This window comes from Pseudophryne corroboree, chromosome 8 (genome assembly GCF_028390025.1).
Source record: "Pseudophryne corroboree isolate aPseCor3 chromosome 8, aPseCor3.hap2, whole genome shotgun sequence".
NCBI lineage: Eukaryota > Metazoa > Chordata > Amphibia > Anura > Myobatrachidae > Pseudophryne > Pseudophryne corroboree.
This window is the reverse complement of record NC_086451.1, coordinates 486,163,086-486,190,132: the sequence shown is the minus strand read 5'-3', so window position 1 is coordinate 486,190,132 and position 27,047 is coordinate 486,163,086. Positions and strand designations below refer to the sequence as shown.

Here is a 27,047-nt window from a genome sequence, read left to right as displayed (position 1 = left end):
GCCAGGTACATCACCCACAGAGCAGTGCCAGGTACATCACCCACAGAGCAGGGCCAGGTGTATCACCCACAGAGCAGTGCCAGGTACATCACCCACAGAGCAGTGCCAGGTACATCACCCACAGAGCAGTGCCAGGTACATCACCCACAGAGCAGTGCCAGGTACATCACCCACAGAGCAGTGCCAGGTACATCACCCACAGAGCAGTGCCAGGTACATCACCCACAGAGCAGTGCCAGGTACATCACCCACAGAGCAATGCCAGGTACATCACCCACAGAGCAGTGCCAGGTACATCACCCACAGAGCAGTGCCAGGTGTATCACCCACAGAGCAGTGCCAGGTGTATCACCCACAGAGCAGTGCCAGGTACATCACCCACAGAGCAGTGCCAGGTACATCACCCACAGAGCAATGCCAGGTACATCACCCACAGAGCAGTGCCAGGTGTATCAACCACAGAGCAGTGCCAGGTGTATCACCCACAGAGCAGTGCCAGGTATATCACCCACAGAGCAGTGCCAGGTACATCACCCACAGAGCAGTGCCAGGTACATCACCCACAGAGCAGGCCAGGTACTTTACCCGCAGAGCAGTGCCAGGTGTATCATCCACAGAGCAGTGCCAGGTACATCACCCACAGAGCAGTGCCAGGTGCATCACCCACAGAGCAGTGCCAGGTGCATCACCCACAGAGCAGTGCCAGGTACATCACCCACAGAGCAGTGCCAGGTACATCACCCACAGAGCAGTGCCAGGTACATCACCCACAGAGCAGGGCCAGGTACATCACCCACAGAGCAGGGCCAGGTGTATCACCCACAGAGCAGGGCCAGGTGTATCACCCACAGAGCAGTGCCAGGTACATCACCCACAGAGCAGGGCCAGGTACATCACCCACAGAGCAGTGCCAGGTACATCACCCACAGAGCAGTGCCAGGTGTATAAACCACAGAGCAGTGCCAGGTATATCACCCACAGAGCAGTGCCAGGTACATCACCCACAGAGCAGTGCCAGGTATATCACCCACAGAGCAGTGCCAGGTACATTACCCGCAGAGCAGTGCCAGGTGTATCACCCACAGAGCAGGCCAGGTACATTACCCGCAGAGCAGTGCCAGGTGTATCACCCCCAGAGCAGTGCCAGGTACATCACCCACAGAGCAGTGCCAGGTACATCACCCACAGAGCAGTGCCAGGTACATCACCCACAGAGCAGTGCCAGGTATATCACCCACAGAGCAGTGCCAGGTACATCACCCACAGAGCAGTGCCAGGTATATCACCCACAGAGCAGTGCCAGGTACATTACCCACAGAGCAGTGCCAGGTACATCACCCACAGAGCAGTGCCAGGTATATCACCCACAGAGCAGTGCCAGGTATATCACCCACAGAGCAGTGCCAGGTGTACCACCCACAGAGCAGTGCCAGGTACATCACCCACAGAGCAGTGCCAGGTATATCACCCACAGAGCAGTGCCAGGTGTATCACCCACAGAGCAGGGCCAGGTACATCACCCACAGAGCAGTGCCAGGTACATCACCCACAGAGCAGTGCCAGGTGTATCACCCACAGAGCAGTGCCAGGTGTATCACCCACAGAGCAGGGCCAGGTACATCACCCACAGAGCAGTGCCAGGTACATCACCCACAGAGCAGTGCCAGGTGTATCACCCACAGAGCAGTGCCAGGTACATCACCCACAGAGCAGTGCCAGGTACATCACCCACAGAGCAGTGCCAGGTACATCACCCACAGAGCAGTGCCAGGTACATCACCCACAGAGCAGTGCCAGGTGTATCACCCACAGAGCAGTGCCAGGTACATCACCCACAGAGCAGTGCCAGGTGTATCACCCACAGAGCAGTGCCAGGTACATCACCCACAGAGCAGTGCCAGGTACATCACCCACAGAGCAGTGCCAGGTATACCACCCGCAGATTATAATGAACAGTAATAGAACATTGAGTCCATATAAAGCGCGTCCTGCAGGACAGTTTCCGCTCCTATCTCTACTACTCTCTGCCTTTTATCTCCGTCCAGCCCTGAGCCAGATGTGATCCCCTGGTGGCGACCTCGCTCTCTCTACAGTCAGTTTTAGTATCTGCTGAGAACAAAGAATGTAAATAAATTTCCCCTGACTACAATCTGCTGAAATACAGACAAGTGAGAAAAGGAAACAGTGCAGGAGGGGGTGTGCTGAGCGGAGTGCAGTCACTGTGCATCGCACCGCCCGGCTCTAGCTGTCCCTGGGAGCCAGCAGCACCCTGGGGTGAGGAGGACTGAGCCACTGCACCAGGTGAGCCCAGCCAGGTTATTCCAGCACGTGTGTGTGACCCTGTACTGCTACTTACCTGCAGGTAGCTACCTGCTCGCTGATACAGTGTCTCACTGGCAGTCTCGGGCGAGGGCAGGAAGGCACCTATGGGGCTCATCTCTAATGGGAGGGTACAGACCAGGTCAAGTGCCAAATACCCCAATTATCATTATTATTACTTATATATTACTTTTCTCCAAAAGGACTGAGGTGTTTCAATACCCCCTCTCCAAAATATGAAGTAATAGGGGCACTTATGAAGGTTACAGGGCAGTTCTAAAGATGAAGGGGCAGTTATGAAGGTTACAGGGCAGTTATAAAGGTGACAGGGGCAGTCATGAAGGTTACAGGGCAGTTATAAAGGTGACAGGGGCAGTTATGAAGGTTACAGGACAGTTATAAAGGTGACAGGGGCAGTTATGAAGGTTACAGGGCAGTTATGAAGGTTACAGGACAGTTATAAAGGTGACAGGGGCAGTTATGAAGGTTACAGGGCAGTTATAAAGGTGACAGGGGCAGTTATAAAGGTGACAGGGGCAGTTATGAAGGTTACAGGGCAGTTATAAAGGTGACAGGGGCAGTTATGAAGGTTACAGGGCAGTTATAAAGGTGACAGGGGCAGTTATGAAGCTTACAGTAAGCTGGTAAGAGCAGGGCCCTTTCCCCTCATGTGCCTCCCCTTCTCTTATACTATCTTATACTCCATACTCCCTCTGATGGCACCTCTCCTTGTCCTATATTGTCTCACACTGTAAGTGCTATGCTTCTTGTTTATGTACTGTGTAATGGGCGCTGCTGATCCCTTGTGGCGCTATATAAATGAAAGCTAATAATAATACAGGTGACAGTAGCAGTTATAATGGTTACAGGGCAGTTATAATGGTGATAGGGCAGTTATAATGGTGATAGGGCAGTTATAATGGTGATAGGGCAGTTATAATGGTGATAGGGCAGTTATAATGGTGATAGGGTAGTGTTACGCAGCGTGTGCTGGAGGAGGAGGAGGAGTGACACGGCTCACATGTGCCCCCTCACCTCCCGCAGCAGACACAGGCTGGGTGACACGGCTCACATGTGCCCCCTCACCTCCCGCAGCAGACACAGGCTGGGTGACACGGCTCACATGTGCCCCCTCACCTCCCGCAGCAGACACAGGCTGGGTGACACGGCTCACATGTGCCCCCTCACCTCCCGCAGCAGACACAGGCTGGGTGACACAGCTCACATGTGCCCCCTCACCTCCCGCAGCAGACACAGGCTGAGTGACACGGCTCACATGTGCCCCCTCACCTCCCGCAGCAGACACAGGCTGGGTGACACGGCTCACATGTGCCCCCTCACCTCCCGCAGCAGACACAGGCTGAGTGACACGGCTCACATGTGCCCCCTCACCTCCCGCAGCAGACACAGGCTGGGTGACACGCCTCACCTGTGCCCCCTCATCTCCCGCAGCAGACACAGGCTGGGTGACACGGCTCACATGTGCCCCCTCACCTCCCGCAGCAGACACAGGCTGGGTGACACGGCTCACATGTGCCCCCTCACCTCCCGCAGCAGACACAGGCTGAGTGACACGGCTCACATGTGCCCCCTCACCTCCCGCAGCAGACACAGGCTGAGTGACACGGCTCACATGTGCCCCCTCATCTCCCGCAGCAGACCCAGGCTGGGTGACACGGCTCACATGTGCCCCCTCACCTCCCGCAGCAGACACAGGCTGGGTGACACGCCTCACCTGTGCCCCCTCATCTCCCGCAGCAGACACAGGCTGGGTGACACGGCTCACATGTGCCCCCTCACCTCCCGCAGCAGACACAGGCTGAGTGACACGGCTCACATGTGCCCCCTCACCTCCAGCAGCAGACACAGGCTGGGTGACACGCCTCACCTGTGCCCCCTCATCTCCCGCAGCAGACACAGGCTGGGTGACACGGCTCACATGTGCCCCCTCACCTCCCGCAGCAGACACAGGCTGGGTGACACGCCTCACCTGTGCCCCCTCATCTCCCGCAGCAGACACAGGCTGGGTGACACGGCTCACATGTGCCCCCTCACCTCCCGCAGCAGACACAGGCTGAGTGACACGGCTCACATGTGCCCCCTCACCTCCCGCAGCAGACACAGGCTGGATGACACGCCTCACCTGTGCCCCCTCACCTCCCGCAGCAGACACAGGCTGAGTGACACGGCTCACATGTGCCCCCTCACCTCCCGCAGCAGACACAGGCTGGGTGACACAGCTCACATGTGCCCCCTCACCTCCCGCAGCAGACACAGGCTGGGTGACACGCCTCACCTGTGCCCCCTCATCTCCCGCAGCAGACACAGGCTGGGTGACACGGCTCACATGTGCCCCCTCACCTCCCGCAGCAGACACAGGCTGGGTGACACAGCTCACATGTGCCCCCTCACCTCCCGCAGCAGACACAGGCTGGGTGACACGCCTCACCTGTGCCCCCTCATCTCCCGCAGCAGACACAGGCTGGGTGACACGGCTCACATGTGCCCCCTCACCTCCCGCAGCAGACACAGGCTGAGTGACACGGCTCACATGTGCCCCCTCACCTCCCGCAGCAGACACAGGCTGGGTGACACGGCTCACATGTGCCCCCTCACCTCCCGCAGCAGACACAGGCTGAGTGACACGGCTCACATGTGCCCCCTCACCTCCCGCAGCAGACACAGGCTGGGTGACACGCCTCACCTGTGCCCCCTCATCTCCCGCAGCAGACACAGGCTGGGTGACACGGCTCACATGTGCCCCCTCACCTCCCGCAGCAGACACAGGCTGAGTGACACGGCTCACATGTGCCCCCTCACCTCCCGCAGCAGACACAGGCTGGATGACACGCCTCACCTGTGCCCCCTCACCTCCCGCAGCAGACACAGGCTGAGTGACACGGCTCACATGTGCCCCCTCACCTCCCGCAGCAGACACAGGCTGGGTGACACAGCTCACATGTGCCCCCTCACCTCCCGCAGCAGACACAGGCTGGGAGACACGCCTCACCTGTGCCCCCTCATCTCCCGCAGCAGACACAGGCTGGGTGACACGGCTCACATGTGCCCCCTCACCTCCCGCAGCAGACACAGGCTGAGTGACACGGCTCACATGTGCCCCCTCACCTCCCGCAGCAGACACAGGCTGGGTGACACGGCTCACATGTGCCCCCTCACCTCCCGCAGCAGACACAGGCTGGGTGACACAGCTCACATGTGCCCCCTCACCTCCCGCAGCAGACACAGGCTGGGTGACACGCCTCACCTGTGCCCCCTCATCTCCCGCAGCAGACACAGGCTGGGTGACACGGCTCACATGTGCCCCCTCACCTCCCGCAGCAGACACAGGCTGGGTGACACGCCTCACCTGTGCCCCCTCACCTCCCGCAGCAGACACAGGCTGAGTGACACGGCTCACATGTGCCCCCTCACCTCCCGCAGCAGACACAGGCTGGGTGACACGCCTCACCTGTGCCCCCTCACCTCCCGCAGCAGACACAGGCTGGGTGACACGCCTCACCTCTGCCCCCTCACCTCCCGCAGCAGACACAGGCTGAGTGACACGGCTCACATGTGCCCCCTCACCTCCCGCAGCAGACACAGGCTGGGTGACACGCCTCACCTGTGCCCCCTCACCTCCCGCAGCAGACACAGGCTGAGTGACACGGCTCACATGTGCCCCCTCACCTCCCGCAGCAGACACAGGCTGGGTGACACGCCTCACCTGTGCCCCCTCACCTCCCGCAGCAGACACAGGCTGAGTGACACGGCTCACATGTGCCCCCTCACCTCCCGCAGCAGACACAGGCTGAGTGACACGGCTCACATGTGCCCCCTCACCTCCCGCAGCAGACACAGGCTGAGTGACACGGCTCACATGTGCCCCCTCACCTCCCGCAGCAGACACAGGCTGAGTGACACGGCTCACATGTGCCCCCTCACCTCCCGCAGCAGACACAGGCTGAGTGACACGGCTCACATGTGCCCCCTCACCTCCCGCAGCATACACAGGCTGGGTGACACGCCTCACCTGTGCCCCCTCACCTCCCGCAGCAGACACAGGCTGAGTGACACGGCTCACATGTGCCCCCTCACCTCCCGCAGCAGACACAGGCTGGGTGACACGCCTCACCTGTGCCCCCTCACCTCCCGCAGCAGACACAGGCTGGGTGACACGCCTCACCTCTGCCCCCTCACCTCCCGCAGCAGACACAGGCTGAGTGACACGGCTCACATGTGCCCCCTCACCTCCCGCAGCAGACACAGGCTGGGTGACACGCCTCACCTGTGCCCCCTCACCTCCCGCAGCAGACACAGGCTGAGTGACACGGCTCACATGTGCCCCCTCACCTCCCGCAGCAGACACAGGCTGGGTGACACGGCTCACATGTGCCCCCTCACCTCCCGCAGCAGACACAGGCTGAGTGACACGGCTCACATGTGCCCCCTCACCTCCCGCAGCAGACACAGGCTGGGTGACACAGCTCACATGTGCCCCCTCACCTCCCGCAGCAGACACAGGCTGAGTGACACGGCTCACATGTGCCCCCTCACCTCCCGCAGCAGACACAGGCTGAGTGACACGGCTCACATGTGTCCCCTCACCTCCCACATCACATCAAGTGCTAGTGTATCACACATGTGTCACATCTCACCCAGCGCTAGTGTATCACACGTGTCACATCACACCCAGTGCTAGTGTATCACACATGTGTCACATCACACCCAGTGCTAGTGTATCACACGTGTCACATCTCACCCAGCGCTAGTGTATCACACATGTCACATCACACCCAGTGCTAGTGTATCACACATGCGTCACATCACACCCAGTGCTAGTGTATCACACATGTGTCACATCACATCCAGTGCTAGTGTATCACACGTGTCACATCTCACCCAGTGCTAGTGTATCACACATGTGTCACATCACACCCAGTGCTAGTGTATCACACATGTGTCACATCACACCCAGTGCTAGTGTATCACACATGTCACATCACACCCAGTGCTAGTGTATCACACATGAGTAACATCACACCCAGTGCTAGTGTATCACACATCAGCAGTAACGCGTTTCACAGTGTTTGTGGCAGAGAGATTGGATCTTTAGCTTCTTCATCACAGTATGTGTCTGTTCTCCTCTGGTTTCCGTTAGCGGCACATACGAGACACAAAGAAACCTTTCTGAATAATTGTAACGTCACATTTTTGAGTTAGAGTTGTTATAATGTTCTACACGTAACAATTATATCAATTATTAAAATCAGGCTGCGAACATAATATATAATATATACAAAGCGTGGCTTCATCACAATGACATTACCCCTATTTACTCTTAAATTAATGATAATTTAACTCCTTGCACTATCTCACACACACACACACACACACACACACACACACACACACACACACACACACTCACTACAGCAAATTTATTATACAACAAAATAAAATATTACTACAATACAATACACACACACACACACACACACACACACACACACACACACAGCATACAACACACATACCATACTACATCACAGAAAAAAATGACAACACATATTACTGTATATTACAATACACATATCATACAACAACACACATACTGTACTATAAAAACCATACTACAATACACATATGATTTAACAACAAATATTGTATACTATAGAATAAGAAACACATTATACAATACACTATACTACAACACACAAATCACACATACTATAATATAACACATAAAATATACCACAACGCACATTTGTTATATTTTAATACACATATTATACAGTACTATACAGTACATAGCCGCAACGGTGTCTGACATAGTGATACGTCATAATTATCCGCTCTCCTAAAGGCCTTGCTGAGAATCGTGCCCATATGTCTTTATATATATATGTGTGTGCAGGGCCGGCGACAGGGGGGGTCAAAGGGGACACCTGTACCGGGCCCCAAGGATCAGAGGGGCCCCAAGTATATGCCACTTAGTGTCCAGCAGGGAATAATCATGGAGTTATTGGGGAGAGACAGACCATGGTGTATGTGGAGGAGGAAGGAGAGATATACATATTTATATCTCTGTATACTGTAGATAAATAAAAATAGATATATTTATTTAATAACAGTTTATTTATATAGCGCAGCAAATTCCATTGCTCTGAGGGGGCCCCAGAGATATCACTGTACCGGGCCCCAAGATGTCTGTTGCCGGCCCTGTGTGTGTGTGTGTACAGCTAGATATATATATATATATATATATATATATATATACTAATCCAATTCAGCCGGCACTCCTCGCTGTGTTATCAGCTGGTCCTGGTGCCAAGTGCAAAACCATCCATATAGCAATACAAAAAAGCACGGCACTCCAAGGACTCTTCTGCAAAACGCCTTTATTGGCGGTGTCACATCAACATGTTTCAGGGCATCAGCCCTTTCGTCAGGATACACCAGTATATATATAAATAAATAACACTCACTTTTTAAAAGTAGAAAGCAGAAGACCCATCCCTCACGTGGAAGCAGCTTTATTGCTTTATTGTTCCATAAAGGAATCCAATGGTCGGTGGCAGCGACCCAAGTGTTTTATATGTGTAGTCTTGTTCATAAGAGCTTACAATCTAGTGGGAAAAATCCTGCGCTCTAATTGGAAGCTTTTCCCCAAGCTCTGGTTCAGGGTAAGAAAAACACCAGTAAAGCGTGCTCCGCCGCAGTTGCATTTTATGTACGCTTATTAGGGACGCTTTTGTGTAATTGCGGACACTAATAGACTGGTAGGGATGCATGTACGCCTGAGAAGGGCGCAGAGGATTATGGTACTTTGCCAGCACTGGTGGACTGTGATTGGCTGGTTGTGAATGTGTTGCAGGCGCTGATTGGTGGATCCTCGGGAATATAACTTGCGGTGGGTTAAGCAGCCATTGGTGTTTCTTTCCTCGTATGTGAGACGGGGAAAAGTTTCTGGTGAATTAGAAAAGAATTTGACGTTTCATTGAAAACTAATATCAACTGCCACCGAAGTGGTAATAAACGTGGTAATAAACGTGGTCCGTGTACGTGACGTGTGCCTGCCAGCGCCAACCTCCATGTACAGATATAGCCACTCTCATCTTTGCCGTGATACAAAGCGATCGCGAAAAGTGTGGCCGCGAATGGTCACGTGCGTGGCGACATCTGTATCTGACGAAAGTCGCAGCTTTGTGTCTGCACACCATTGCGGCTCTTTTATTGATCACAATTGCAGCCTACTCTGCCCCGCCCCCAGCGCCATGTTTATTAGGTAGTCTCGCTGCATGGTCCAGCCTCCTGTTCTGTATGGTGCTAGGATTTGCCGCCCCAGCCTGCAGCCGGCTAGAAGAGGCCACTGACATGAGTACAGACGTCGGTGGATGTTATTTGTTAGATGAGCAGAAAAATAGAGAAGGAAACGCAGATAACGATTAATTAAGTTGCAGAATCTTACACGTTTCAGCATTTATTTATCAGATACGGACCATAAAATACATTGTTCAGTTTTTATTCATCTCAGCTCTGTTATATCATTATTACATTACATTATTGTGTCCTGTCTGATACAGCCTCACCAGCTAAGAATACAGTCACTTGAGCTACTGTGACATCACTGGCTCCACCCCTTCAATGAGTTAAAAAATCCCTACATTTGAAGTTTGCCAAGTTGTCTGTCAGTCAGGTGTAAGTGTGTGATTGTGTCCGTGAGTGTGTATATGTATGTATGTAGGTGTACCTATGTAGGTTGGGGGGGGGGGCAGGCTTGTGTGTGTATGATTGTATGAGTCTGTATATGACAGAGTGTGTATGTATAAGTGTGTGATTTTGTGTGTGTGTGTGTGTGTGTGTGTGTGTGTGTCTGTATGTATGTGTGTGATTGTATAAGTATACGTGTGTGTGTGTGTGTGTGTGTGTGTGTGTGTGTGTACCCCTTAGATGCTGCTAGTAAGATAACCGTTAGATACTGTAAGTTAGATACTGCTTAGATAGTGCTAGTTAGACACCCATTAGATACTGCTAGTTACACACCACTTAGATACTTCTACAGTAGTTAGATACCCCTTAGATACTGCTAGTTAGATCCAGCTTAGATAGTGCTAGTTAGATACCCCTTAGATACTTCTACAGTAGTTAGATACCCCTTATATACTGCACGTTAAATACTGCTTAGATAGTGCTAGTTAGACACCCATTAGATAGTGCTAGTTAGACACCCATTAGATACTGCTAGATAGATGCCCCTTAGATAGTGCTAGTTAGACACCACTTAGACACTGCTAGTAAGATACCCCTTAGATACTGCAAGTTATGTACTGCTTAGATAGTGCTAGTTAGACACCCATTAGATACTGCTAGTTAGACACCACTTAGATACTTTTACAGTAGTTAGATACCCCTTAGATACTGCACATTAGATACTGCTTAGATAGTGCTAGTTACACACCCATTAGATACTGCTAGTTAGATACCACTTATATAGTGCTAGACACCACTTAGATACTGCTAGTTAGATACCCCTTAGATACTGCTAGTTATATACTGCTTAGATAGTGTTAGACACCCATTAGATATTGCTAGTTAGACACCACTTAGATACTTCTACAGTAGTTAGATACCCCTTAGATACTGCTAGTTAGACACCCATTAGATACTGTTTAATTAGATACACCATAGATATTGCCAGTTAGATACATCTTAGATACTGCTAGTTAGATACCCATTAGATAGTGCACGTTTAGATACCCCTTAGATACTGCTAGTCAGATAACCCTTAGATACTGCTAGTTACATACCGCTTAGATAGTGTTAGTTAGACACCCCTTAGATAGTGCTAGACACCCATTAGATACTGCTAGTTAGATACCCATTATATAGTGCTAGTTAGACACCACTTAGATATTTCTACAGTAGTTAAATGCCACTTAGATACTGCTAGTTAGATACCCCTTAGATACTGCTAGTTAGACACCCATTAGATAGTGCTAGTTAGATACCTCTTAGATACTTCTAATTATACACTCGTTAATCCTGATTAATTAGATACACCTTTGATACTGCTAGTTAGACACCACTTAGATATTTCTACAGTAGTTAAATGCCACTTAGATACTGCTAGTTAGATACCCCTTAGATACTGCTAGTTAGACACCCATTAGATAGTGCTAGTTAGATACCTCTTAGATACTTCTAATTATACACTCGTTAATCATTATTAATTAGATACACCTTTGATACTGCTAGTTAGATACATCTTAGATACTGATAGTTAGATACCCCTTAGATACTCCTAGTTAGATAACCCTTAGATACTGCTAGTTACATACCACTTAGATAGTGTTAGTTAGATACCCTTTAGATACTTCTAGTTAGACAACCATAAGATACTGCTAGTAAGATACTTATTAGATAGTGCTAGGTAGACACCACTTAGATATTTCTTATATACACCTTAAATACTGCTAGTTAGACATCCCTTAGATACTGCTAGTTAGATACATCTTAGATACTGCTCGTTAGATACCCATTAGATAGTGCTAGTTAGACACCACTTATATACATCAACAGTAGTTAGATAGCACTTAGATATTGCTAGTTAGATACCCCTATGATACTGCTAGTTAAACACCCATTAGATACTGCTAGTTAGATACACCTTAGATACTGCTAGTTAGATACCCCTTTGATACTGCTAGTAAGACACCCATTAGATACTGCTAGTTAGATACCCCTTAGATTCTGCTAGTTAGACACCACTTAGATACTGCTAGTTAGATACCACTTAGATACTGCTAGTTAGACACCCATTAGATACTGCTAGTTAGATACACCTTAGATACTGCTAGTTAGACACACATTAGATACTGCTAGTTAGATACCACGTAGATACTTCTAGTTAGACACCCATTAGATACTGCTAGTTAGATACACCTTAGATACTGCTAGTTAGATACCCCTTTGATACTGCTAGTAAGACACCCATTAGATACTGCTAGTTAGATACCCCTTAGATTCTGCTAGTAGCCTTACAGTGAAATGATGCAAACTATGAAGTAGCTGTTTTCCTCTGTTAATAAAACAATATTACTACTGGAAGCTTTTGCATCAGATAAATAGCTCAGGGTTAGTTAGTTCCCGCACAGATCAGCAGAAGTATGATGATTATTTGGTGCATTTCTGAAACTAAGGAAATAAAATGAAAGAAAATATTTGTCTCTCATTTACCATAAATCACATGAAAAACTATCTCTGTTGCTGCCAGAAGCAACTCTGCACTGGGGAGATACTGAGAGAAATACACAGAGCCACCCATCAGGCAACACTGCACCGGGGAGACACTGAGACACACACAGAGACACCCAACAGGCAACACTGCACTGGGGAGATACTGAGACACACACAGAGACACCCAACAGGCAACACTGCACTGGGGAGACACTGAGACACACACAGAGACACCCAACAGGCAACACTGCACTGGGGAGATACTGAGACACACACAGAGCCACCCATCAGGCAACACTGCACCGGGGAGATACTGAGAGAAATACACAGAGCCACCCAACAGGCAACACTGCACTGGGGAGATACTGAGACACACACAGAGACACCCAACAGGCAACACTGCACCGGGGAGATACTGAGAGAAATACACAGAGCCACCCAACAGGCAACACTGCACTGGGGAGATACTGAGAGAAATACACAGAGCCACCCAACAGGCAACACTGCACTGGGGAGATACTGAGAGAAATACACAGAGCCACCCAACAGGCAACACTGCACTGGGGAGATACTGAGACACACACAGAGCCACCCAACAGGCAACACTGCACTGGGGAGATACTGAGAGAAATACACAGAGCCACCCAACTGGCAACACTGCACTGGGGAGATACTGAGAGAAATACACAGAGCCACCCATCAGGCAACACTGCACTGGGGAGATACTGAGAGAAATACACAGAGCCACCCAACAGGCAACACTGCACTGGGGAGATACTGAGAGAAATACACAGAGCCACCCAACAGGCAACACTGCACTGGGGAGATACTGAGACACACACAGAGACACCCAACAGGCAACACTGCACCAGGGAGACACTGAGACACACACAGAGACACCCAACAGGCAACACTGCACTGGGGAGATACTGAGAGAAATACACAGAGACACCCAACAGGCAACACTGCACCAGGGAGACACTGAGACACACACAGAGACACCCAACAGGCAACACTGCACTGGGGAGATACTGAGAGAAATACACAGAGCCACCCATCAGGCAACACTGCACTGGGGAGATACTGAGAGAAATACACAGAGCCACCCATCAGGCAACACTGCACTGGGGAGATACTGAGAGAAATACACAGAGCCACCCAACAGGCAACACTGCACTGGGGAGACACTGAGACACACACAGAGCCACCCAACAGGCAACACTGCACTGGGAAGATACTGAGACACACACAGAGTTACCCAACAGGCAACACTGCACTGGGGAGATACCGAGACACACACAGAGCCACCCAACAGGCAACACTGCACTGGGAAGATACTGAGACACACACAGAGCTACCCAACAGGCAACCCTGCACTGGGGAGATACCGAGACACACACAGAGCCACCCAACAGGCAACACTGCACTGGGGAGATACTGAGAGAAATACACAGAGCCACCCAACAGGCAACACTGCACTGGGGAGATACTGAGAGAAATACACAGAGCCACCCAACAGGCAACACTGCACTGGGGAGATACTGAGAGAAATACACAGAGCCACCCAACAGGCAACACTGCACTGGGGAGATACTGAGAGAAATACACAGAGCCACCCAACAGGCAACACTGCACTGGGGAGATACTGAGAGAAATACACAGAGCCACCCAACAGGCAACACTGCACCGGGGAGATACTGAGAGAAATACACAGAGCCATCCATCAGGCAACACACAGAGCCACCCATCAGGCAACACTGCACTGGGGAGATACTGAGAGAAATACACAGAGCCACCCAACAGGCAACACTGCACTGGGGAGATACTGAGAGAAATACACAGAGCCACCCAACAGGCAACACTGCACTGGGGAGATACTGAGAGAAATACACAGAGCCACCCAACAGGCAACACTGCACTGGGGAGATACTGAGAGAAATACACAGAGCCACCCAACAGGCAACACTGCACTGGGGAGATACTGAGACACACTCAGAGCAGAGCCACCCAACAGGCAACACTGCACTGGGGAGATACCGAGACACACACAGAGCCACCCAACAGGCAACACTGCACCGGAGAGATACCGAGACACACACAGAGCCACCCAACAGGCAACACTGCACTGGGGAGATACTGAGACACACTCAGAGCCACCCAACAGGCAACACTGCACCGGGCAGACACTGAGAGAAATACACAGAGCCACCCAACAGGCAACTCTGCACTGGGGAGATACTGAGAGAAATACACAGAGCCACCCATCAGGCAACACTGCACTGGGGAGACACTGAGAGAAATACACAGAGCCACCCAACAGGCAACACTGCACTGGGGAGATACTGAGAGAAATACACAGAGCCACCCATCAGGCAACACTGCACTGGGTAGACACTGAGAGAAATACACAGAGCCACCCAACAGGCAACACTGCACTGGGGAGATACTGAGAGAAATACACAGAGCCACCCAACAGGCAACACTGCACTGGGGAGATACTGAGAGAAATACACAGAGCCACCCAATAGGCAACACTGCACTGGGGAGATATTGAGACACACACAGAGCCACCCAACAGGCAACACTGCACTGGGGAGATACTGAGAGAAATACACAGAGCCACCCAACAGGCAACACTGCACTGGGGAGATACTGAGAGAAATACACAGAGCCACCCAACAGGCAACACTGCACTGGGGAGATACTGAGAGAAATACACAGAGCCACCCAACAGGCAACACTGCACTGGGGAGATACTGAGAGAAATACACAGAGCCACCCAACAGGCAAAACTGCACTGGGGAGATACTGAGAGAAATACACAGTGCCACCCAACAGGCAACACTGCACTGGGGAGATACTGAGACACACAGAGCCACCAACAGGCTGCACTGGAGAGACACTGAGACACACACACAAAGTCACCCAACAGGCTGTACCGGGAAGAAACTGAGACACATACAGAGCCACCCAACAGGTAACACTGCACTGGGGAGATACTGAGACACACACGGAGCCACCCAACAGGCAACACTGCACCAGGGTGACACTGAGACACACACAGAGCCACCCAAAAGGCAACACTGCACCGGGGAGACACCGAGACACACATAGAGCTACCCAACAGGCAACACTGCACTGGGAAGACACTGAGACACACACAGAGCCACCCAACAGGAAACTCTGCACCGGGGAGACACTGAAAGAAATACACAGAGCCACCCAACAGGCAACACTGCACTGGGGAGAAACTGAGTCACACACAGAGCCACTCAACAGGCAACACTGCACTGGGGAGACACTGAAAGAAATACACAGAGCCACCCAACAGGCAACACTGCACCAGGCAGCCACTGAGACACACACAGAGCCTCCCAACAGGCTAAACTGCACTGAGGAGACACTGAGACTCACACAGAGCCACCCAACAGGAAACACTGCATCGTGGAGACACTGAGAGACACACAGAGCCACTCAACAGGCAACACTGCATTGGGGAGATACTTAGACACACATAGATCCACCCAACAGGCAACACTGCACTGGTGAGATACTAAGACACACAGAGCCACCCAACAGGCAACACTTCACCGGGAAGACACTGAGAAAAATACACAGAGCCTCCCAACAGGAAACACTGCATCGGGAAGACACTGAGACACACACAGAGCCAACCAACAGGGAACACTGCACTGGTGAGATACTTAGACACACAGAGCTACCCAACAGGCAACACTGCACTAGGGAGACACTGAGACTCACACAGAGCCACCCAACAGGAAACACTGCATCGGGGAGACACTGAGAGACATACAGAGCCACTCAACAGGCAACACTGCACCGGGGAGACACTGAGAAAAGTACGCAGAGCCTCCCAACAGGCTTAACTGCAATGGGGAGACACTGAGACTCACATAGAGCCACCCAACAGGAAACACTGCATCGGGGAGACACTGAGAGACACACAGAGCCACTCAACAGGCAACACTGCATTGGGGAGATACTGAGACACACATAGAGCCACCCAACAGGCAACACTGCACCGGTGAGATACTTAGACACACAGAGCCGCCCAACAGGCAACAACTGCACCGAGGAGACACTGAGAAAAATACACAGAGCCTCCCAACAGGCAAAACTGCACTGGGGAGACACTGAGACTCACACATACCCACCCAACAGGAAACACTGCATCGGGGAGACACTGAGAGACACACAGAGCCACTCAAGAGGCAACACTGCACTGGGGAGATACTGAGACACACATAGAGCCACCCAACAGGCAACACTGCACCGGTGAGATACTTAGACACACACAGAGCCACCCAACAGGCAACACTGCACTGGGAAGATACTGAGACACACACAGAGCCACCCAACAGGCAACACTGCACCGGTGAGATACTTAGACACACAGAGCCACCCAACAGGCAACACTGCACTGGGAAGATACTGAGACACACACAGAGCCACCCAACAGGCAACACTGTACCGGTGAGATACTTAGACACACAGAGCCACCCAACAGGCAACACTGCACTAGGGAGACACTGAGACTCACAAAGAGCCACCCAACAGGCAACACTGCATCGGGGAGACACTGAGACACACACAGAGCTACTCAACAGGCAACACTGCACTGGGGAGATACTGAGACACCCAACGGGCAACACTGCACCGGTGAGATACTGAGACACACACAGAGCCACCCAACAGGCAACACTGCACCGGTGAGATACTGAGACACACATAGAGACACCCAACAGGCAAAACTGCACTGGGGAGACACTGAGACTCACACAGAGCCACTCAACAGGAAACACTGCATCGGGGAGACACTGAGAGACACACAGCCACTCAACAGGCAACACTGCACTGGGGAGATACTGAGACACACATAGAGCCACCCAACAGGCAACACTGCACCGGTGAGATACTTAGACACACACAGAGCCACCCAACAGGCAACACTGCACTGGGAAGATACTGAGACACACACAGAGCCACCCAACAGGCAACACTGCACCGGTGAGATACTTAGACACACAGAGCCACCCAACAGGCAACACTGCACTGGGAAGATACTGAGACACACACAGAGCCACCCAACAGGCAACACTGCACCGGTGAGATACTTAGACACACAGAGCCACCCAACAGGCAACACTGCACTAGGGAGACACTGAGACTCACACAGAGCCACCCAACAGGCAACACTGCATCGGGGAGACACTGAGACACACACAGAGCTACTCAACAGGCAACACTGCACTGGGGAGATACTGAGACACCCAACGGGCAACACTGCACCGGTGAGATACTGAGACACACACAGAGCCACCCAACAGGCAAAACTGCACTGGGGAAACACTGAGAAAAATACACAGAGCCTCCCAACAGGCAAAACTGCACTGGGGAGACACTGAGACTCACACAGAGCCACTCAACAGGAAACACTGCATCGGGGAGACACTGAGAGACACACAGCCACTCAACAGGCAACACTGCACTTGGGAGATACTGAGACACACATAGAGCCACCCAACAGGCAACACTGCACCGGTGAGATACTTAGACACACAGAGCTACCCAACAGGCAACACTGCACCGGTGAGATACTTAGACACACAGAGTCATCCAACAGGCAACACTGCACCAGGGAGACACCCCAAGTAAAAATACACAGAGCCTCCCAACAGCCAAAACTGCAATGGAGAGACACTGAGACTCACACAGAACCACCCAACAGGAAACACTGCATCGGTGAGATACTGAGACACACACAGAGCCACCCAACAGGCAACACTGCACCGGTGAGATACTGAGACACACACAGAGCCACCCAACAGGCAACACTGCACCGGTGAGATACTGAGACACACACAGAGCCACCCAACAGGCAACACTGCACCGGTGAGATACTGAGACACACACAGAGCCACCCAATAGGCTGCACCGGGAAGACACTGAGGGGAGCCCAAACCACACACCCTGCACCCATGATCTGCAATATTACCTCTCCGCGTTGGAGAAAATAGCCAACATTCCATTGAAACCGGAGACCTGTGCATTTGCGCTGCCATATACAGAGGAGCGGGTTCTGTCGAGGGCTGCACATTTTGAATATGATTTTTACCATTCATAGTGATGAGTATAAAACCTTGGGCACTAGATAATATTTAGGACGTCTGCTGTACTGTCCTGGTTCCAGAAGTGTAAGAGCCAGCAGCAGGCTCTGGCACTACAGGGGTTACACTGAATGTGAAAGCCGCATTACTCCGCCTACACAAACCCCAAGAAAGAGATGAAGGGTCTATTTATATACACCCGTTTTCGAGGGGTACCCACAAATATTACATATCAACCCAATGTACCATGGAGGGGCGGTAGCATTTATGTCCATATCTGCCGACATCCCCATAGGTTTCTGTGGAAGCTGCAATGCTGCCATATTTACCAAGCTACGCCAGCTGACGCCATTATAACCCACTGTATCCTATAGGTAACTCTCCGCAGACTCTCTCAGGAGAGGGATCCACAGCCGCCCTCCTCCCAGCCGCCCATACAGAGCTAGCTGAAATATTTATCAAATAATATTTGCGGGATATTCCCCTAAAACACCTGTTTGGTGTGACCCACAATTATTAAGAATTCCCTGGTTGTACCATGGAGGTATAACAGCAGATATCTCTGATGTCCACTGTGGTCTTCCCATTTCCAACAGCAGCCACAGCCCCATAGAGGGATGCGATGCTGTCTGATTTACCAAGCTTCAGAATACTTACCTCCAGAGGTAAGTGTTGGGAATGATGTGTTAGCGGGTGGTGATATTGCAGAGGTATACAGGCACACACCACCAGCGGAGGACTCAGGCTATGAGCAGGCCAGTTTCCGTAACCAGTGGGGTTGGTTTATTGATAGATAGTAGGTACAGCCGTACTCACTGTTACATACATACTGGTGATGGAGTGGAGCTTGAGTGTAGTGTGGTATCATGCAGCTCTCTGGCTGAAGAGTGAGTACTGCAAATAGGTAGCAGTGATGGTAGAACAGCTTTTATAGCAGGTAATAACAAGGGCCCTCATTCCGAGTTGTTCGCTCGTTCTTTTTCATCGCATCGCAGTGAAAATCCGCTTAGTACGCATGCGCAAAGTTCGCACTGCGACTGCGCCAAGTAACTTTACTATGAAGAAAGTATTTTTACTCACGGCTTTTTCTTCGCTCCGGCGATCGTAATGTGATTGACAGGAAATGGGTGTTACTGGGCAGAAACACGGCGTTTCAGGGGCGTGTGGCTGAAAACGCTACCGTTTCCGGAAAAAACGCAGGAGTGGCCGGAGAAACGGTGGGAGTGCCTGGGCGAACGCTGGGTGTGTTTGTGACGTCAACCAGGAACGACAAGCACTGAACTGATCGCACAGGCAGAGTAAGTCTGGAGCTACTCTGAAACTGCTAAGTAGTTAGTAATCGCAATATTGCGAATACATCGGTCGCAATTTTAAGAAGCTAAGATTCACTCCCAGTAGGCGGCGGCTTAGCGTGTGTAACTCTGCTAAATTCGCCTTGCGACCGATCAACTCGGAATGAGGGCCAAGGTCTCTAAAGTAGGAGACTTGTGTCTCCCACCATGTCCCTCTACACAGCAAAGACAAGATGGACCCTGCACATGCCCAGAAGAGATTTCGGTGGCCATATTGGGATAGGGGATGAAGCCTCCGTGGAGAAAAGGAAGACTGGAGTCTGCACAGTGCACACTCCTCTTTCAACACTTACACTGCCCCTTCTCCCCATATATATATATATATATATATATATAATGATTTTATGCTGACACTCCGCCTTCCCTTGTGTATATACACATGGTTTAGCAGGCCCATGCGAACCCCTTCGGTTTTATATATACGCTACAGAGGTCACTATGGGTGGTTTCCTGTATGTATGTATTTAAGGTAAGATGTTTTTCTATTTCACTTGTATCCTGAAGACGGTATTAATAACACCGGAAAGTTGATATACTATCGAATTGAGTCGGTGTGTATTTTAAGTTGAGTTTTACACTTGTGGATTTATGTATATATATATATATATATATATATATATATATACACACACACAGTATGTGTAGAGGTTGAGTATCCCTTATCCAAAATGCTTGGGACCAGAAGTATTTTGGATATGGGATATTTCCGTATTTTGGAATAATTGCATACCATAATGAGATATCATGGTGATGGGACCTCAGTCTAAGCACAGAATACATTTATGTTTCATATACACCTTATACACACAGCCTGAAGGTAATTTTAGCCAATATTTTTAATAACGATGTGCATAAAATAAAGTCTGTGTACATACTGTATGTATATATATATATATATATATATATATATATATATACACACACTAGCTGTTCTACCCGTTCTTCCCACGGGAGTTTCTAATTTTCATGGTTGTAGATATAAATGAGTGTTATTCATTTTGTAAATCTATAGAGATGTAAATTTGAGACTTCTTAATGTAAGTAAATATGAATCCATGGTTCTTGGCGTTACACAAGGAGCGCCGGTAGCAGATACGGTAAAAAAGTGACAGGAGCATTATTGTAGTTTATTACATTCTACATACTGGAGGTGTAATCCTAATCTTCATCCGATTGTCCGTTTGGGCGTTATCGTTCCCGCAACGCAAGCCACGCGTCGTTAATGACGTCATTATGTTACCCCCTTTTCATCACCTTAGAGGAGGTTTATGAACCACTTAACTGGCATGGTCAGATCTCATGCGACTGCGCCGTCCCACCCTGTCCCCGTTTTTGACGAGGAGATCCATTCTGCAGATGTGCATAATATAATGTTTAAATATTTTAAAAAATACTTTTTAAACTTTATTAAATATAATAATTTAAGGGGGGGGCGTGGCCTGACGAGTAATGGAGTAGGACGTGCTATCCTAGCTCCCCAGCCGACAACATCCTGAAAACATCCTGGCACCCCCTGTGAGACTGCATAAGTGGCCCTGTGCGGCTTCCTGAAACTCTGCTGCCCGATCTGGGCCCCATTCCAAGTGGATCCTGTGATCACTGTACCTGCTGGGAACGAAAGAAGGGCTGAGCTGATCTTGTCCTGCACGAGGCCGGCGCCATCTTGGATCCTGCTGCAGGGGAGCTGTGATATTCGTCTCCCGCCCGGCTCTCCTAGCGTGCCCTGCGGCCGGCGAGGGGATACCGCGGGGGCCCCATCACCCGCATAACACACCGCTCTGCTCCACTTCTCTGCCGGACGACCAGGGCGCTTGTCGCGGCCCTGCAGAGCACGGGAGACCGCCGGGCGCCATCTTGCGGTTGGCGGGCCGCGCACACGGAGCTCTGCCACCCGCCCCTGACAGCCCTGTACAAAAAACGGAGCGGCCTATGAGCCGGACACTAGATACCCCCTCTGCCTGCTACAAAAGCCCTTGTCCCCTGTGAGATACAACACAGGCTGGGCTGACTGTGGGCTTCTCCGGGCGCCATCTTGTGGTTGGCACTAGGCTCGGCTCTGCTCCAGTCCACACCTCTCCTGCCAGAAGTTCGTTATATGCAGCCTGGGCAGCCAGACCTGACTAGAGGCTGGCAAAGGACACTAAAGCAGATCTGCATTGCTCTGCCTCATTTATGCAGGTGGGAAGTTGCTTGATCCCCTGATCCTGACCATAGCTTCCAAATCTATAGTGCCACACTGTCAGGAACACTGGTCCTTTTTTATATATATATATCCATCCTGCGTCTATTGGCCCTCACATAGTGAGCCGCTGCATGCGCCCCCTCTCTTGCCTGCACTGCTTTGATTATAATCGGTCATATACGGTGGCATTGTGTTATCCAAAATGGTGAAAGGCCGTCAGCAAAACGCGGCAGCAGGCGCAATGGAAAAGTTTATCCGCAATCCCGGTCCCCAACAACAGCGGAGGGAAACTACACAAGATGGGTCTTCGCCCCCTTCTCCTGCATACAGCTCTGCCTCATCAGAACCACCCGCTGCTGCGTTACAAAGAGTGTTGGATGCCGTGACAGCTAGCCCGCTTGGCTGACAAAATTGGGCAGGTGCAGTCTGATCTCTCCATTATACATCAGGACCTACAACGGGTGAGAGAGAGGGTGGGTGAGGCCGAAACCCGTATCTCCAATGTCGAGGATACTGTCACCCCGCTGGGGCGGCGTACTGACACTTTGGAGTCTCAAATGACTGATGTGCGCAAAAAACTAACGGATATGGAGGGACGCCTACGTCGCAACAATGTCCGTTTCATCGGTCTGCCCGAGAAGGAGGAGGGCTCATCTCCTGAGGAATTTCTAGAGGCGTGGCTTCGGAAGGCATTTGGACCCGAGGAATTCTCGCCACACTTCACCATAGAACGAGCTCATAGGGTTCCGATGCGCCCGTTGCCTCCGGGGGCCCCGCCTCGTACCTTCATCGCCAAGTTCCTTCACTTCCGCGACCGGGACACTGTTCTGAAACTTGCTCGCACGAAAGGCCCCCTAAAATGGAACGGGTCGCCAATATCGGTCTTCCCAGACTTTGCGGTGGAGGTGCAAAAAGATAGAGCTCAGTTTCTGCCTGTCAAGCGGAGACTCCGGGAACTTGAACTGCCATACGCCATGCTCTTTCCATCACGATTACGAGTGGTAGCTGATGGTGAGACCAAGTTTTTTGAGGCTCCTCGAGAGGCGATGATGTGGCTGGATAGACGCTTCCCGGCGAGACGGGCCCTTGCTGATTAGTGATTAATTCCTGTGACTATGTGGCAAAAGATTTTATGTACAGGATAAGATTATCTGCATATCTACTGGAGTGATACAGGATGTGGGAAAATGTTTAACTATCTATGCTGTTCCCTGAGGATATGAGGGTGGAAGGGGGGTTAATTACTTACCTGATTTTCTGTCTTGTTATCCTTCTCATACAGGCAATTACTATATTAATAATGCTGGGATATGTCGGGTGGGGGGCCGGGGGAGAGGAGGGATATATCGGCGGTCCGAATATACTTGATTATATTTGCTCTTAAGTCCCGGGGGGTGACTTTGTATATCTCGCCCCTTTTTCTATCCTATGGGGGCGAATTAGTCTACAGGCTGGGGAAGTTTGTTTTGTTTGTGTTTTGTTTTCTATTTCTTAGGGCCATTGTATTTCTGGCTCCACCCAGGGTATAACAAGGTGTGTGCTCTGGGATTGAGCCGGTGTTAGGTTCAGGGATACAAGTATGCTGCAGGTTGGGAGTAGTATACAGGGTGGGGGGAGGGGGGAAGTTGTAGGCTATGGTTGTTTCTGGTATGGATGGTCGAAATTTGAGTGTGTGTGGCTTACGAATCTACTCATTGAGCGGTGGTGCATTGTTCTTGTATGCAGAGAAGATGGATCTGGCTGGCTGCTGGCTGTAGCCTCTCTTATTATCAAAACGACCCCTCATGGTTGGACTTAGGTTGGTGTCATGGAATGTAAGGGGACTCAATGACAAGATCAAGAGATCCCTTGTGCTTAGACAAATTAAGCAGTATGCCGCTGATGTGATATGTCTTATGGAGACCCACCTGGTGGGCAGCAAGACCCTTGCCCTTAAGAGACCTTGGGTAGGGTGGGCATTCCATTCCACACACACTTCTGCCTCTCGGGGGGTCTCTATCCTTATAAAGAAGACAGTTCCCTTTGTGCTGGAGTCAGTACAAACGGACCCATGGGGAAGATATGTGTTTTTAAAGTGTAAAATCCACTGTACCCCTCTGCTTTTGCTGTCCGTATATGTGCCCCCCCCGTACTCCTCCGATGTCCTAAAAAGGGTTGCAGGATTTATGGCCTTGGCACCGGGTATACCCGTGGTTTGTGTGGGGGATTTCAACAATGTTTTAGATAAAGCGATGGATAGATTCTCCACCAATCCCTCTGGTCCACACTCTGGTAGAAATGATTTTGCTGAGGTTGTGTCGGGACTGGGCCTGGTTGATCCCTGGAGACTGAGACATCCATCCGTTAAACAATATTCATGCTTCTCACACTCTCACTCCTCGTACTCTAGGATTGACCTGGCCCTTCTCTCGAACGATCTGATTCCTAGGGTCCAGGATAGCAAATATGAGACTAGGGGTATATCGGACCACTCCCCTTTAACATTGACCCTGGACTTTGGCTGCTCTAGAGGCCAGGCAGTGTGGAAGTTTAACCCGTTTTGGCTAGTACATATGGGAGATGGCTCCGATTTGGTGACTGCGTGGCGGGAATTTTTCGAGATAAATAAGGCTGGGCAACCTGTCTCTAATTTATGGGATGCGTTCAAGGCCTTTTTGCGGGGAACCCTAATTAAACGAGTGGCTAATTTAAAAACCTTTTTCAGGCACCGGGAGTCTGAGCTAGAGACCTTGAGTGTTGCTGCAGAGGTACAATACTTACAGGATTGCTTGGATAGTTCCAAATCTGCATGGTTGACAGCTCAGGGGGAATGGAAGGAATGTCTAATGGAAAAGACTCAGCATAGACTCCTCTTCTCCTCTCACACCTTCTACGCCTCCGGGGATAGGCCGGGATCATATTTAGCCTCTTTGGCACGAGGTGAGAGATCCGCTAATACCGTGGTTGAAATAGAGGCCTCAGACGGTACCACTGTAGTGCAGACCCCACAGATTGCGTCGGAATTCGTGTCGTACTATAGACGTTTATATAGCTCTAAACTGGACTGTACCCCGATGCAATTAGACGAATATTTACAGACTATACAGCTTCCCTTGCTGACTGGTGAGGCGCATGACTTCCTCGAGGCACCTATTTCGCCGGAGGAGATTGTGGATGCGATCAGTGCTGCCCCCAATGGGAAGGCTTCAGGGCCCGATGGCATACCGTCTGAGCTATATAGGCGTCATTTAGATTTTTTTGTCCCCCAATTGCTTGAGCTATATAGTCAAATATTCACACAGGAATCCCTCCCATTATCTATGGCGGAGGCATTGATTATTGTCCTTCCGAAGCCCGATAAGGACCATAGGAAGGTTGATTCTTATAGACCTATCTCCCTTCTACCGACCGATGTCAAAATTCTGGCCAAATCCTGGCATGTAGATTAAATAAAGTCATTACACAGATCATACACCCAGATCAGACGGGATTTATGCCCAATAAATCAACATCCATTAATCTCAGACGATTATTTACCCATCTCCAGGTCCCCCGTGAGGCACCCTCATCCATAGTAGTGTCACTAGACGCTGCTAAGGCCTTTGACTCCGTGGAGTGGGAGTACTTGTGGAGGGTCATGCGCAAGTTTGGTATAAGCCCCAACTTTATCAAATTTGTCCGCCTGATGTATTCCTCTCCCCTGGCTAGAGTGACGGTGAATGGCTTTGTGTCACATTCCTTTCCGTTGTCCAGAGGCACTCGTCAGGGATGCCCATTGTCCCCTACCCTGTTTGCTATAGCCATTGAACTCCTTGCATGTCTTCTGCGAGCGAACCCTGAGATTATTGGATACACCGTGGGCACCAGGGAGGAGAAAATAGCTCTTTATGCCGATGATATCCTGCTATTTGTGGATCGCTATGCTGAGTCTATGCCTAAGATTTTAGATATTATTAATAAGTTCGGATGTTACTCAGGGCTCCTGATCAATTGGGAGAAATCCTCCATTATTCCGCTTCAAGGTGAGGTCCCTGCCTCCCCATTGGTTGCTCTCCCGCTAAGATGGGTGAATTCCTTTAAGTATCTGGGCATTTGGGTATCCAACGACCCTCATAAATTTACTTCCCTTAATATTACACCGCAAATATCTTATCTTCGCAATAAAGTGAAGGTCTGGGGGAAATTGCCCCTGACGGCTACAGGGAGGGTTAATCTGGTAAAAATGTTTTTTCAACCCAAACTCCTATACATACTTCAACAATCCCCAATATACATCCCCCAGAAAACTTTCAAACAGATAGATGGCTTGATGTCCTCTCTGGTTTGGGCTAGTAAACGGGCACGGTTGAAACTTAATACTCTGACTAGGCCCAAAACTTCAGGGGGGCTGGCTCTTCCCAACTTTCGTCTTTATTATTTTGCAGCACAATTAGCACATCTATGGAAATGGGTTAATGAATCTGACACTTCAAGTTTGCATTCTCAGCTGGTATTGCAGGAATATCCAGGTGGTTCACCACTGAGACTGCTTCTCTGTGGAAGTGTCAAAGTGTCGGCACTACCACTCATTAAACAATATATTACTGTTTGGAGACTGGCGCATCGGATATTGCAAGGACAGGGCATTGACCCTGACACTCCGCTGGACAATAAATATGGATTGCCAGAGTTGTGTCAGCTTCAAGTCAGGGAGGTGTGGGAACCATGGGGAGTGACTTCACTGGGACACTTATACATTGATGGATTTTTTAGATCCTTCCAGCAGATTCAACAGGAATTCAACGTCCCCTCTGCGTATTTTTATCGCTTTCTTCAATTGAGACATGCGGTGTCTGCCCAATTCCCCGATGG

General features: G+C 50.4%; 1 protein-coding gene across 2 annotated transcripts in view; it reads left to right on the top strand.

Moving 5' to 3' along the window:
• The window catches only part of GPR174 (G protein-coupled receptor 174), a 134,151-nt gene that overhangs the window by 42,537 nt on the left and 64,567 nt on the right, over window positions 1–27,047 (top strand). The window contains exon 1 of one of the 2 annotated variants that reach the window (XM_063938417.1): window positions 2,219–2,301. The exons of the other annotated variant lie outside the window; for it this stretch is intronic. The gene's annotated coding sequence lies outside the window, so the exon portion shown is untranslated. Of the gene's footprint in view, window positions 1–2,218; window positions 2,302–27,047 lie in introns of those variants that run through there. 2 annotated transcript variants of the gene reach the window in all.